The sequence below is a fragment of the Argopecten irradians genome, chromosome 11, assembly GCF_041381155.1.
Source record: "Argopecten irradians isolate NY chromosome 11, Ai_NY, whole genome shotgun sequence".
Taxonomy (NCBI): Eukaryota; Metazoa; Mollusca; class Bivalvia; order Pectinida; family Pectinidae; genus Argopecten; species Argopecten irradians.
The window spans coordinates 38,497,433-38,511,330 of NC_091144.1; positions in this window are offsets into that span (position 1 = coordinate 38,497,433).

Genomic DNA, 13,898 nt, shown 5'->3' on the forward strand with positions numbered 1-13,898 from the left:
TCCCAATGCTGCGTATCCTCGTATGAAAGAGTATTTTTCTATCATATCTCAACGTTTTATTGCAATTTTACTACTATGATTTTCCGCCATTTTGAAATTAATTCGAAAGAAAACGCGACATCAAGTCAATTTTTCATACATGAAAATGAAGTGATATTTTCAAATTCAAATCCCAATGCTGAAATTGGAACCAAAACATAGTAATTTTGTTAATGCTGTGACGTCAGGAGGCTGCATTGCAAGAGTAACCATGCAATACAGCCTCAGGCGACACGAGTGTAGACCAGCCAGTATTGCACCTGTAGGTATGAGAGAAATTGGTATATGCTTCGCCGACGGATTCTGGCCGTACCTTAAAACCTCCATCTCCACGTATATCGTAGAAGACGCACCATTGTTCTTGGAAACGAGTCGTCTGATAAGCGATAAAAATGTCGTCTAATAAGCGATAAAAATGTCGTCTGATAAGCGATAGAAATGTCCCATACAATACCAGTATGCAAAAAGATATTGTAGACAATACGAGCTGCATCTTCATATTAGTCTATCTTCTTTACAAATGTATTGAGCGATACGTATATTCCACTGGGGAAATGTTGTGATTTTAAATACATATCCTAAATCTTTATACATATGTAAATGGAAATGACAAAAGATGATAATTGTTTGGGAGCTACTATTTCCCATAAATATTCAGATAACTAAACAAAAATACAATTCATTCCCTTGGGGAAATAACCACTTAATCGAGGTTGCGTCAATTTCGGTTTCTCTCAATGAAGGTTTTTCCAGCGCTAAAAACGGATTGAGAAGACAAAAGATATCGACCTCTTCACTTTAATCTGAGCTTAACATTATTGGCATTGATATAAGAATATGTCTTTAAAATTCTATCATTACAAATTGAACATAACAGGTATTATGATAAATATGCCATCAGGGAAAACATCGACTAGGTTTAGTTACACGGTTCATACAATAAACTGAATACTATGAAGATGGGTGTCGAAGAAACATCTAAAATGAACAAAAACATTTTAAAGATAAATCAATGGGTAAAGAACGTTTTCTATAATGTTTTTAATGCGTTACTGTTAACGTTCTAATTTTGGCGCAAAGTGTCCGCCGGGAAAAACACCGTTACCGCTAAAATATACATAACGCGTCACGTATACTGCTGGTACTTCCCGTTTAGTATTAACTGCACTATTAACATGCATTTAGTAGTGCTTTGAAATATGGAGTATTTTATTCCGGGTCGGCAGGATTCACAGATTTCAAGTATTTGAACGTCGCTACATATGATGAAATTATTCAGGGAATCTGCGTAGATAGAGGTGAGTTTTTTTTTTTTTTTTTTTTTTTTCTTTTTCTACGTTATGAACAAAGTCTGATATGGAGGTCATTATTCCTGTGTGTCCTTTCAGAATCCTATCGTTCATTCGTGTCAGACGGCTTTGAATTCTGCTTCCAGGCCGAAACATAACAAGTTATATATTAATGACAGTTTCTCCTCGTGCGTGCGACACATTTGTGGGGCGACTACTACTTTCAGAATAATTGAGCTAGGGACGTTGTGCTTCGCACGTTTATTACGCTTTAGTGGAATAGCGGTGATTGGCAAGGAAGCAGGAGCTTCTTCGTGTAAGGCTGCCCCAAGAGAGGGACAATTTGCTTTTTGATACTGCAATCAGAATACATTATACTGAGATTCCGAGCGAAACACCCCACCGTGTTTCATTATGATAACAAATACGTACCAGTATTATGTTCTAAAAAAAGCGTGAAGCAAGTTTAAAACTCTATAGTTTTATACCGTGTTGAAGATTATGAAAAATACATACAGGTATCTCATTCGAGTGCCCTGACCAACGATAAAGAACCCGGGCATGATGACGAAAGACGTACTGGCTAAGCAAAAGAGCAATGATTCGGTAACGTAGGGACATAACATTTAACACCATGCAACCTACATCGACTCGCTTCCTTCACTATCACTTAGCGATAAACGGTCTAACGGAAAATGGAATAACTCATTCACCCCTGAAGACACATTTAGACTCTTCGAAATCAAAGACTAGACCAGTCTATTTTGAAATTTCAGTGGTGAAAAAGTTAAAGGCCAAAAATGAGGTCGTGGAAAGTTTTAAAGAAGACGATAAAGATCAAAAGATTTCTTATTTCGTGAACGTTGGTAAGTCTTGGGATGTTTTAAAGCAAGCAAAATCGGAACAGATCCGCTTTGAAGGATTCATATTTACTGATTCATTTACAATCTCAATCAGAGTTCAGAGTTCAAAGTTCATTAGGGGTCCTCTTGTTTCACTGAATAAAGGAGCGCAGCGAACATGGAGGAAATTTTATTCATAACAGCATATCCCTAACGAACTCCGATTCTAAAGATACTAGTCAAAACAACAACAAAATATATGTATTTGAACAACACATTTATGTTCAAGATTAATGGAATTCAGAAACGCATAGAAATTACCAACATACGGGATTGTGCACAACGTGAGTCTGAGGTTAATGCAGGGTAATATAGAGTAATTATTTCGGTCAAATAGGGCAAGACATTGTCATTATTCACCAGTCTGGTAAATTCCATCAATATGCGTATATTTGATGACACAATATGTATTTTATACCACTTTAATACCACGACGCTAGAGGGATTCGATCAGTCGATATTGCATTATAATGCACATTTTTCATGTAATAGCCCGTCTTGAGACTGTGAATTATCCTTGAAATTGCGAGGGCAACAGCATACCGTCTCGGTATTTTGGAGTATTAGATATGCTCTGATTTTCCCCTATTTTCATTGGTTATATAATAGCATAGCAACTATCAATATTCTATGACGTTATTACCCAGAAGATGAGTTCTTCAGGGTGACGTCCTATGGTCATCGTTTTCTTGAAACCAATACATACATAGGATAATCTTTTTGACATTTATTCAAGGAACTACTCAGATTGTTGTGTGTGTTGTGTAATATCTCCCTAACGTAAAAAAATATTTAAAGATGCTACACCGGAGAAAATGTTTCCTCTATCAAAAACAGGAGCAGACGAATTACAATTTTTCTTCAGTTACAAAAGTTACCTTCTTTACACCATCAACACCATTGAAAAGTCTGAACCTCTTATTTTATTTCAAGATTGAAATATATCAAAAACAATTAATTTTGTCCCGAATCCATGAAACTATGCCCTATATGAAACCAAGTACTGATTGCGCATTCATCAAAAGCAAAACAAATTATCTTATATCATTTTTTTGTGTTAATTAGACAAACATTTACATGAGTAAACACCAATTACAAATAAAAACTTGTGCCCAATCCCATTGTACATAAAATTACACAATAAAATATGTTTAAATAAGTCCAGAAATAAACGATAACAACTTTACTGGTGGTTGAGTATGCAAGATTTTTAAATACTGGAAGTATAAATATCGCCCACTGAAATAAAACTCTTTGGATCGCTCGACAAATAATGTGAAGTTCAATCCCTCAGGAAGAAACAAAATTGAATTTAATTGACCATGAACTCTGTTACATAGTTTTGCCATTTGGTCGTTCGCATCAATTCATCGTTTAATGGTCACATAAATTAAGTGCGCATATAAAATGTAAACCCTAGAGAATTGTGGATGTTATAAATGACAGGGAATATATTTACAAGAGGAAATAGATTATCTCGATTCGTTCCCATCTGAATTAGGTAAGCAGGACACACTTCCCGATTAGAAACAGTGATTCGTTTCAGTAAAAATAATTCCACTGTAGTTGTTGATTGCAAAATTTAATCATTTCATAATCTTATATGTAGGCTTTGTTTTATACATGTATATAACATACAAAATTAGATGCTTATCATAGGTCTTGAATGTTATGTTGACATTAAAGCCAAATATGACAGTTTGGAAAATAGGACTAATTCATGAACCACGTGATTCTCGATCATGTTTGTCCTGGAATAGTATTCGCAGTGGTGAGGGAACGTAACTCATTGTAATTCGTCCTGTTGAAATGACAATATCATCTTTTAACGTCGTTCCATCCCAATAGAGACAATTATCCTACACAAACGTCACAAGGTTTCAGGTGGTACTTCTTCAGCAAAGTAAAGTTGAAAGTTATTCGTTATTTGAATAACGAATAACTGTCTAACCTTACTTTTGACCGGATAAAGTAAAGTAAGACAGGTTTTCGCTATTCGAGCGTCACCTGTTTTGACGGATGCAGCAAAATTACATAGTCATTCAATTACTTGGAATAGCTGTACTTTTTCGTAGATTTGAATTTATATTAAAGTAAAGATCTTGATGAATCATCTGAGAGTTTTTCTCTCAATAATAATTTATTTTTCTGATACCAAATATTCAATGTATATACAATTCTAATTTCTTACGCTTTTAAACTCGAAATGACCATTGTTAACACAATTGAGATATCACTATCCTTGATAGATAAACGCACCCATTTATTTGAATACACATTGTAGTATGGATTATGGACAAGCGAAAATAGCAGATGTACTGATTTTATTAATTTGCTAGAGCTTGTATTGGTCAAACAAACTAGATATCAAAATTAACATTGATCAAAGCATTAAATGAAAACAAGGCAGAAGCTAATAAGGAAAGGGGAGTACAGTTACTGTAAATGGATTTAATTTAGCGATAGCTTTATTTTAGCGCTTTTCACGCTACCTTTGAAATGCTAATTCAATTTAGTACAACGCTAAATTGTAAAAGGGTATTTCCATTATTAAGCCACCAAATTGCGCTAATGTATTCCGTCTTTGCATATTACAGAGTTAGCTCCCTTACGGGTAGGTATCGATTGTTACGTCATTATTTTGTGAGCGCAATTCACGTTGTTTTCCCCGAAAAGTATGACGTTACGCTCGCAAACACATGACGTCACAATCAATACCTACCGGCAAGAGGAAATAAGTCCGTAATATGCAAATACGGAATATCCGCGCTAATAAATCAAATAGACGGAGAAAAGTTAAGTTGAAGTTAAATGTCAATCATTTTGGGGATCCAACAAATTAAATCAATCTAAATCCTAATCTTATCACATTAATATAATCCTGTATGATCGCCTTGGAGTGATGCTTTCATTTTCTTTACTAAAGCCGTTTCTAATTTCCAACTTCAGATTACTTGACCCATACACTGACTATTGCGTGAAAGATATGTATATAGGCCTATCAGACATACAGTCCGATGGATTGACCCAATTTTCTATCTACGACCAGTCATTCACATGCATTGTTTTTCTATCCTCTGTATATAGAGTTATTTTTTATAACTTCTACCATTATGTCCTAAGCCCTTTATCGTTCTCCGTGTCGACAGCAGAAGATGACCATTTACCAAAGACTTACTAATCAGGAACAAGGGCGAATATTCCCCCTTGATTTCTTACATTTGTCATCTATTAGCTGTAATCCAAAATAAATGACATTACTTCCATTATTGTGATTTATGACATATATGATGTGTTTTTTAACTTAGCATTTGCATATTTATGGTTTTCCATTACAATAATGACTTTTATGTTGTTTCGAAAGAACTTGTTTGTACTTTTTTTCTTTTCGCGTTGACTGCTAAGGTCATTTCGGGTAGAATTGTAATCTTTAAAATATAAAAACCGTAATGGTCTAAATATAAAACATACGGGCAAAATAGTAGAATCCAAGTTTCCAAGATTTTCCCGAAAAAAAACATTAATGGCTGCATTTTTTAAAGGCAAAGCAGTAGAACCATATGAGTCTAAATCTCGAAATTAACTCGTTATTAAAGGTAGGTTTAGCCCAACCAAATAATTATTTTTTTGTGAAATGCGATAAGCGGAAGAAAAGATGAAAAAACATATTAAAATATCTCAATTTAATTTCTTTATGTGTTTGAGATTGAACAAATGTGTCTTGAATACAAAATTGAAGGAAATCCTTGATTTATTACGGTGTCCGTCAGACAAAATGATATGCAAATGAAGCTGCGATGGATTGTGTTGTCGAAGTTTGGCGCATGTGCATTGTCACGCACTAAAAGTAAACAAAATGGCTGAACGAAAGTGTGTGCGATGAAAAAAATATATCTGAATCGGCAACAAAGTGGAGGAAATTATAATGGATTCGGTAGCACCCTAGGATATATATAGGGAATTCAATTCAGAGATGGCATGTAGCAATAGAAGAAACAGAAGCCACATATCAAGCGGAACTTGCCGGGATCTGTTGGGACTCGTGTAACGGCATTGCACGTGGTGAGTTAAATTTCAACACATATGCAAGCGCACATACAGCCGCAGACTAACTACATGTATATTTGGTGTACAAAGTTAGCGAGCGTATGTAAGTAACATGAAGTGTTTTAGATTATATGATATGTATAAACAGTCCCTCGCACTTCGATTTGTTGTTGTTGTTTTTCAACTAAACTGACATTTTGTTGCACGCTTCCGTTTGTTGCTGCGGCCTCGTTTTGGAAAAAAATACGTCATGTTCTATGTAAAGCTTGACTTCGCCCTATTTTTAGAGGAGTATTTTCCTGGTCAATCTAGGCAACTGACCACCCATATTGTTCGCTGTATGCATTGAAAATGATCTGAAGATTATATCTATGTATAGGATAAATTTCAATTTCGTAGTCTTTATATTTCATTGGGCGAAACCTACCTTTAAAGCGTCGTGTCAGAAAATAAATCCCGAAAATAACTTATCATTAAATAGTCATTCCAGATGTGAATTCGCGATATTAAGACGCCGTGAAAACAAGTTCATTTACAGTGTCATAACCTCCATTATTCCGGGTCATTTCAGGTTTTATGGTATTTTTCTTTCGGATGGCAATCAAGTTTGTAATATGGACTTAATTGAATTGTAATTGCCTTGGTTTGTACAATATTCCCTATATGGCTGGACCTTGCTTTATATAAATCACTTCTGAACGCGACCATGCCTTTGACTGATGTGACCCTTGTATACTCAATATTATTAAAAGTTCATTAGGACAAACATATGACCTTGACCTCCTTCCACATACCAACATCTGTTGTTTTTGCTTCCTGGTCTGATTAGACGACATAACAAATTCGGATATTTCTGGATTTTGTTGGAGGTTGAAAGTCATAGATTGTCACATTAGTAACATCTGTCATAAGTGCGATATGGCAGTGCCTGGGTGGTACATCGCTAGTACCTATGTACTCAAGCTGCAGACTTTTTAACTTTTAAGCCGAGATAGTTTCCGTGCCGTTTCAGCAGCACAAAGAAGTCGTTACCTTGAAAAAACCGCATAGTTCTTCATATACTGTATATTTCCTAATATTGGTGGGGTTTTAATTTCGCTAAGATTGCGGATTCATCCAAATTCCCGAAATTTAATATCTCGCAAAATTTTTCAAAATTATAGTTTTATATATTTTGTATGAATGACGCCTCAAAGGTTACAAAGATGATTTGCGAAAATAAACCTTCGGGAATAAGTTCCTAAGAGTAAGTCGAGATTTTTAGTGCTGAAAGCATAAACCGAATGACTTTCTGAGTATTTCTGAATCTGATTAAACCGAAAGAAAAAGTCTGCTGTGAAAGTAGAGAATGGATAAAGAATATCGCATATTTTTTGTCAATTTTGTTTGAAGTTAACTTTCAACAATGATTCAATTAGAAGCTCATTTGTTTTCCCCTCTAATGAACGACATCATCTGAAGTTCTGTAAACATGTTTTAATGGTAAAATTATTTCAAAGATGTTCATGTAAGGCCACATCCTTATGATACGGTTATCATAAATACTATGTCTATATTCATATGCTACTTTTTAGTATACTATTATCATTTAAACATTAAAGAGCTTATTTGCATGTGAATGTATTTACTGATTACTTAAAAAGGTTAAATGATGTGAATATTAAAAGTTTTAATTGATATAATGCATTTGGTGTTGTCAATTTGTGTACCATGAAAACGACGACAAATCATGACGTCACTAAAATGGCTTTATTTCATTATTATTTTTTTATCAAATTTCATGTGTATCTTCGGATTACCCTTAAATGAAAACCATTCAACAAAAGGATGACAGATGTTACATTCAAAAAGGTGAATAGCCATGGATCATTATCGCACATTTTCATTTGAATATTGACTTGGCCCTTTGATTTCGCGGCTGTACTTTATTGTATTCGCTTATTTTTTAAGTCGTAGAGTATAAATTGAATTCACAGAACAATATATTTTAATGTCTGTATCAATTTCAGTAATAATATAAGGGCATAAGTATAAATAAGAATATTCTCTTGGAGGGTTTTTGACCCTTACGAACTGTACAAGACACAGAGCAATGAAACCTACAAAATAGGTTGTTTATAGAAATCAATCTTTAAACTTCTATTGAAATTCAGTGTATAGAGAAATACACGAAACGTTCATGATTTGAATCACAACGACTTCGTATGTTTATAGTTCTCCAGTCATCGCTCATATTTTACCGTTCTGCCGAACAGCATGGATTCATTTTTGTAGATCCGGCCTTCCACTGCCACTTGCCGAAGGTAAAATTGCGTTCCATTGTGCTGTATAGTTTAATATTTGTCTACTTTGTCCCGCATTACTGTTGGTATCCTATTATGTAATCGTGTTCGTTTTGTATGTCTTGATAAAGAGGCAGATCGCCTCGAAAATTTGACAATTTTGTTTTGTCCACACGGTTGGAATTACTTCCTTGTCCCATAGTTCTCTGGAAACATACTCTGTAATTTCAACAGGTGGTATATCATTACTTCTCCAATAACATCAATTTACAGATCTCAGTATGTGATGAGTTTTTAGATTTCGTTCTATAAAACTAACATTATATCCCCGTTGACAAGATAGTTTGGTATCATCTTTTTTATCTTAATTAATTATGACTAAGTGAAGTCTCTTGTCGTCGAGTCTTCCAGCAAAACGACGGCGGCGTTTGAGGAAAGGATCATTGATAATGAAAAGTAACATTAAATTACGAGCGTGAATGATACTCCGTGATGTTAAATGAATACAAGTAACTGATGATGTTTAAAGGAAACTTGATGATGGCATAGTACATTAAAACAGACACATGACTCTACTTCATTTGTGAACATACACATTGAATTTTATTTCTTTATATCATATACACAGAATAAAGTTCAAGTATAAACCGGAGATCCAGAGAAAATATAACAACGATCGACCTATAGCCAATCCCTTGCAACTACCGCAGTAGGTTTCGGTCATTGCAAATCGCATTGCTACAGAATGATAAACTTTGACCATCCGGCCCTTGAAAAAATACTCCTTTATCAAACTAGGGTTAGTTGGTAATAAGACATTTTGTAGCATAGCTCAAGGGCATACATCTTTGCTTACATAGCATATGCAGACCACTTTTATCTGGTCCATCAGTCTATAAGTCAACACATGTGTAATGAATATCTTGTAGACCAGACTCGAATTCCAATCCACAATAAAAGAAATACGTCGTATTGTGCCCCCAATAAATGTTCCTCGGGTAAGGAATTCGAAATGGCTGACCTAAATATCTTTTGTCATACACAGATTGAGCAACATATGCGTAAATATTTACACGGCATCTGTTTGCTGAGCCTCCGAGAGTTTCCTGCTGATCCATGTATAAAATGACATTAGTTCAAAGTAGGTCTTGTGTACCAATCTCATGTTTATTCATTATTATAACGCATCTCATGTTTATTCATTTATACAACACAGATCATGTCTATTCATTTTTATAACGTATCTCATGTTTATTCACTCAAATAACACATCTTATGATTATTCATATATACAAAACATCTCATGTTTATTCATTGTTTGGTGTTGATTTAGAAATAGTTTTTAAATGCAATGAAGTCGATTCTTGCAGTTTTTATAATAATGAACTGCTTATTCTAAACCATCTTATTTTTACTTAAATTAATTGTTCAGCTCGACCGCGAATTCAAATACTTCGCGAATAAAAAAGTCCCAAAAGTCCGTAAAAGCTTTGAACGCGAATTTATTCATTCGGGAATATGTTGAAAGAACGAGGACGCGGCATATTACATATGCGAAAAAATACAGAGGTTTCCAGAAGTAATGTACATTACATATCTATAATTATGCGGGAAAGCACTATCTTAATTAATATTTTCGTATTTAATGAATATTTTTGTATTTTAATGAATATTTTTGTATTTTATTCAATATATTTGCATTTTAATACATATTTTTGCATGGTATCGTTGTAATACCTGAATGAATAAGTTGCAAGACTGAAAGTTAATAATTTTGAAAATTGGAGTTTTTTTTTTTTTTTTTTTTTTTTTTTTTTTTTCTGCCGGGGCATTTATTGGTTTTTGGATATTTCGTGATAAACTTTGAACATTGGTGTTTTTAGCGAGACCATTTGTTTGAGATTGATTCTAAGGCGACACTTTATGTTTACTAAGTAACTGTAACTACCGACTGCCAGTTTCCATCGTCAATGAATTATTAATTTCCTAGACAATGGAGAATACAGTTGTTTGTGTCTGTGTTCGCTTTATCACCTAGCCGTTACCACAGTAATAAAGAGAATAAAAGTATTTTTAGGTTTCCTAATTGGAATATATGGATGGATATAGTTAAGCGATCCACGATAAAAATAGCTGACCGCTTTTACTAAAACGAGAAGAAATTTAAAAAAATACTTATTGAGTAATTTGATTTTTACACCAATTTTTATATAAGATTTAGATTCAATTCGCGGTATTTCAATGATTTTGTTTCTGCAAACCACAATTATTCGCGAAACATCTGATATCGCATTCCAGCGCTCTCGAATCGTTATGTTACGCGAATAACTATATAAAAGAAAATATAGTAATGCAGAATTGTTAGTAAGAGCTTGGTCTTAATCGGTAATATGTTGGAAATGACGCAGACGAAACATAATGTAAGGGTTAGTTTAAACTTTCTTTTATTTTTATAAATGCATATATATTACAATGGTTATGAAATCAACTGGATAAAGTCCGTGACACTTATGTAAACCTACGCCATATGCTTTACAGTAAATCATAACTCTGGTACATGATGACATTATTCTTACACAGTCACTCACTAGCATTTACATTTAATATTGAGCAATAATTAACAGAAAAATCATTAATAACAGTTTAACTTAATTCTAGTTAATACTACTTTTATTCGACGTGGAATTGATCAACTCGCTGTTTCCGAAATCATTCATCACAAGATATATCACAAATCAACTTCGACTCGAATTACACTTCAATTATGACGCGGACCGTTTTATCATTGTGTATTTTGCTTTGTGAGATGTGTTTTAGTGCAGCAAAACTCCTGATGTCAGAAATGATTGGTCGACCTCATTTCATTGAGTGTTAAGTTGTAAGTGTTAGAGAACCAAAATCTTATATCAGGAATAATATTCACCATGGGACTCGTCGTCAAAAGAATATTTACAAATACCATTCAACATATGCCACAATGCTTTCTTGCTTTGAAATATTACTCCTCATAGAAATCAATCAATCATGTTATGTTGCATGAAATGTATTCCTAAGCATATTTCAAATCGACATAAGATCGCTATTAACACTGCAATATATTGCTGTACGGTATTTACAAATACTTATCGCAGCCATTGATTTAGTTTTAGGTTACGCATGTTTAACGATTCCGTATAAGGCAGTGACATAGCGGGACGGATGCCAATCATACATACACACAGAAAAAAAAAATCAGAAAAAATGAGAGCGGATGGAAAATTGATTCCAGTTCTCCTAGATAGGGTAAAAATAACCTTTATGATACATTATATTCTCCTTGAACGGGAAACAAAAGAATTCTCACAAAAGCTCCCGAAAACTTCCCACACACAACCAATAAATGGTGTTCGTTCTTATATCAATTGGAAATATATATCTGACTTTGGACATCTTGTTTTCTTGTCGTTAATTGTGATAAAGTTGTTTAAAATCATTTGATGTTAACCACTAATATGTAGATTAATAATTATACACACACGGAAAAAAACACAGAAAAGTGTCCGTTTCGGTAAGATTGAATGACCCTAAATATAAAATGGGGCTGCGGTGGCCCAGTGGTTAAGATGTCTCGACATATTACTACAAGCCCTCCGCCTCTGGGTCGCGAGTTCGAATCCCATGTGGGTCAATTGCCAGGTACTGATCGCTGGTCGTTAAATCAATAGAAAAATCCTCAGAGAAAGTGTGTATTGCGTTTCCAACTTTGCATTATTTACTTTATTATTTTTTTTTTTATTTAATTGGATTTTAATTTTTAATTCATTTATTCACTATTTTAAGTTGTTTAAAATGAACCGTGGTGCTCAGAATTACTCATTGTAATTGTGGTTACTTTTCAAATGTCGTTATACAATGCGTTTATCTTTAACTTTATAGCGTCATCCCACTAAGATGTACTGCCAATGTAATCTAGACAAACTCTGGCAAACACGATTCAGTCTCTCACGTTATCTCCTGGCATAACGGAGAAACATCCAAGTGGTCGAGAATCTTTAAAAGGCCGAGGAATCGATGAATCAGGTAAATTTATAGTGTTTTATCACTGAAACGAACTGCCAATACATCTCGAAAAAACTCTGGTAAACACGATTCAGTCTCTTATGTTATCTCCTACTGGCATCGCGGAGAAACATCAGCTTCAAGCTTAAAAAGGTCGAGTATTCGGTGAATCAGGTAGATTTAGTGTTATATCACCGACCCAAACTATCAAACTATAAAATGAGCCTGTTGACATTTAAACAAACCCTAATTAGGAACAATGACATTTGCTCTTATGTCCTAACACAGTATTTAACAAATCCCAACATGATCAGATAATGATAGGCGCCATCTTTCATCACATTTTAAGTCCAATAAGCCTGCTGTGGTTTATGATATTGACTTCCAGTATGTCAGGTAGTGTCAAACACTTTCCATAATGGACATTATGATACACACAAGTGTAAACTTATTCGAAATTATACCGCTTTATCGTCGTGATCGATATTCTAAATTTTGGAGCCCATAAAACCTAAAAATGACCTCGGACATTGACCTGGGTTAATAAATCACCACATCCACCTTGACAACTTGTCCGCAAACAAGGCCATTACTCGTGTATATTGATACTGTATAACAAGACATTGTTTAATAAAGACTCGATTTAATGGTTGGTATATAGTCGTCGCGATACGACTGCTTCATTACTGTGGCCATTGATATAAAATGCGTCTCAAACGATTTAATAGAAATCCAAATAAAACGTTGTACACATTGGTCCGTCATAGTATAGTACAATGTATATGAAGAGGATCATATACCAGCAGATATGTAATATGAAATTCATAAAACGAGTTTAAGAATTTAATCTGTCACGAGCCTTTACGGCCTTATTAAGCTAGTTTCATTTTCATATTTCGTTGCTGAGAGTGTAAGATTCTATTTATCACATAACTAGTAAATGGAAATCTGGACAAAACTTTCAATTTCGTTTCTTTACCAGAAATTGATAAATCACCCTCAGATTTGACATTTCTTTCTTTTAAGACAGTTGGACGACGTCACATTTTGATGGTGACGTCATTATTACAAATGACATCACGATAGTTTTATAACACGTGTGTCTTACGATATTTATGGCAAGGCTGTATGGCTAAACGGACCAGTGATGTGATAAAATCATTTTATCTTTTTGCTATAACTGTTAATTACATTTAAATATAATAAAATTTAATGCACAGAAATATAATACTTACATAAAAATCTTCCTAAAAGCCATCGATCTTCAGCGAAAAACTCCATGAAAGCTGACGTTTGACAAA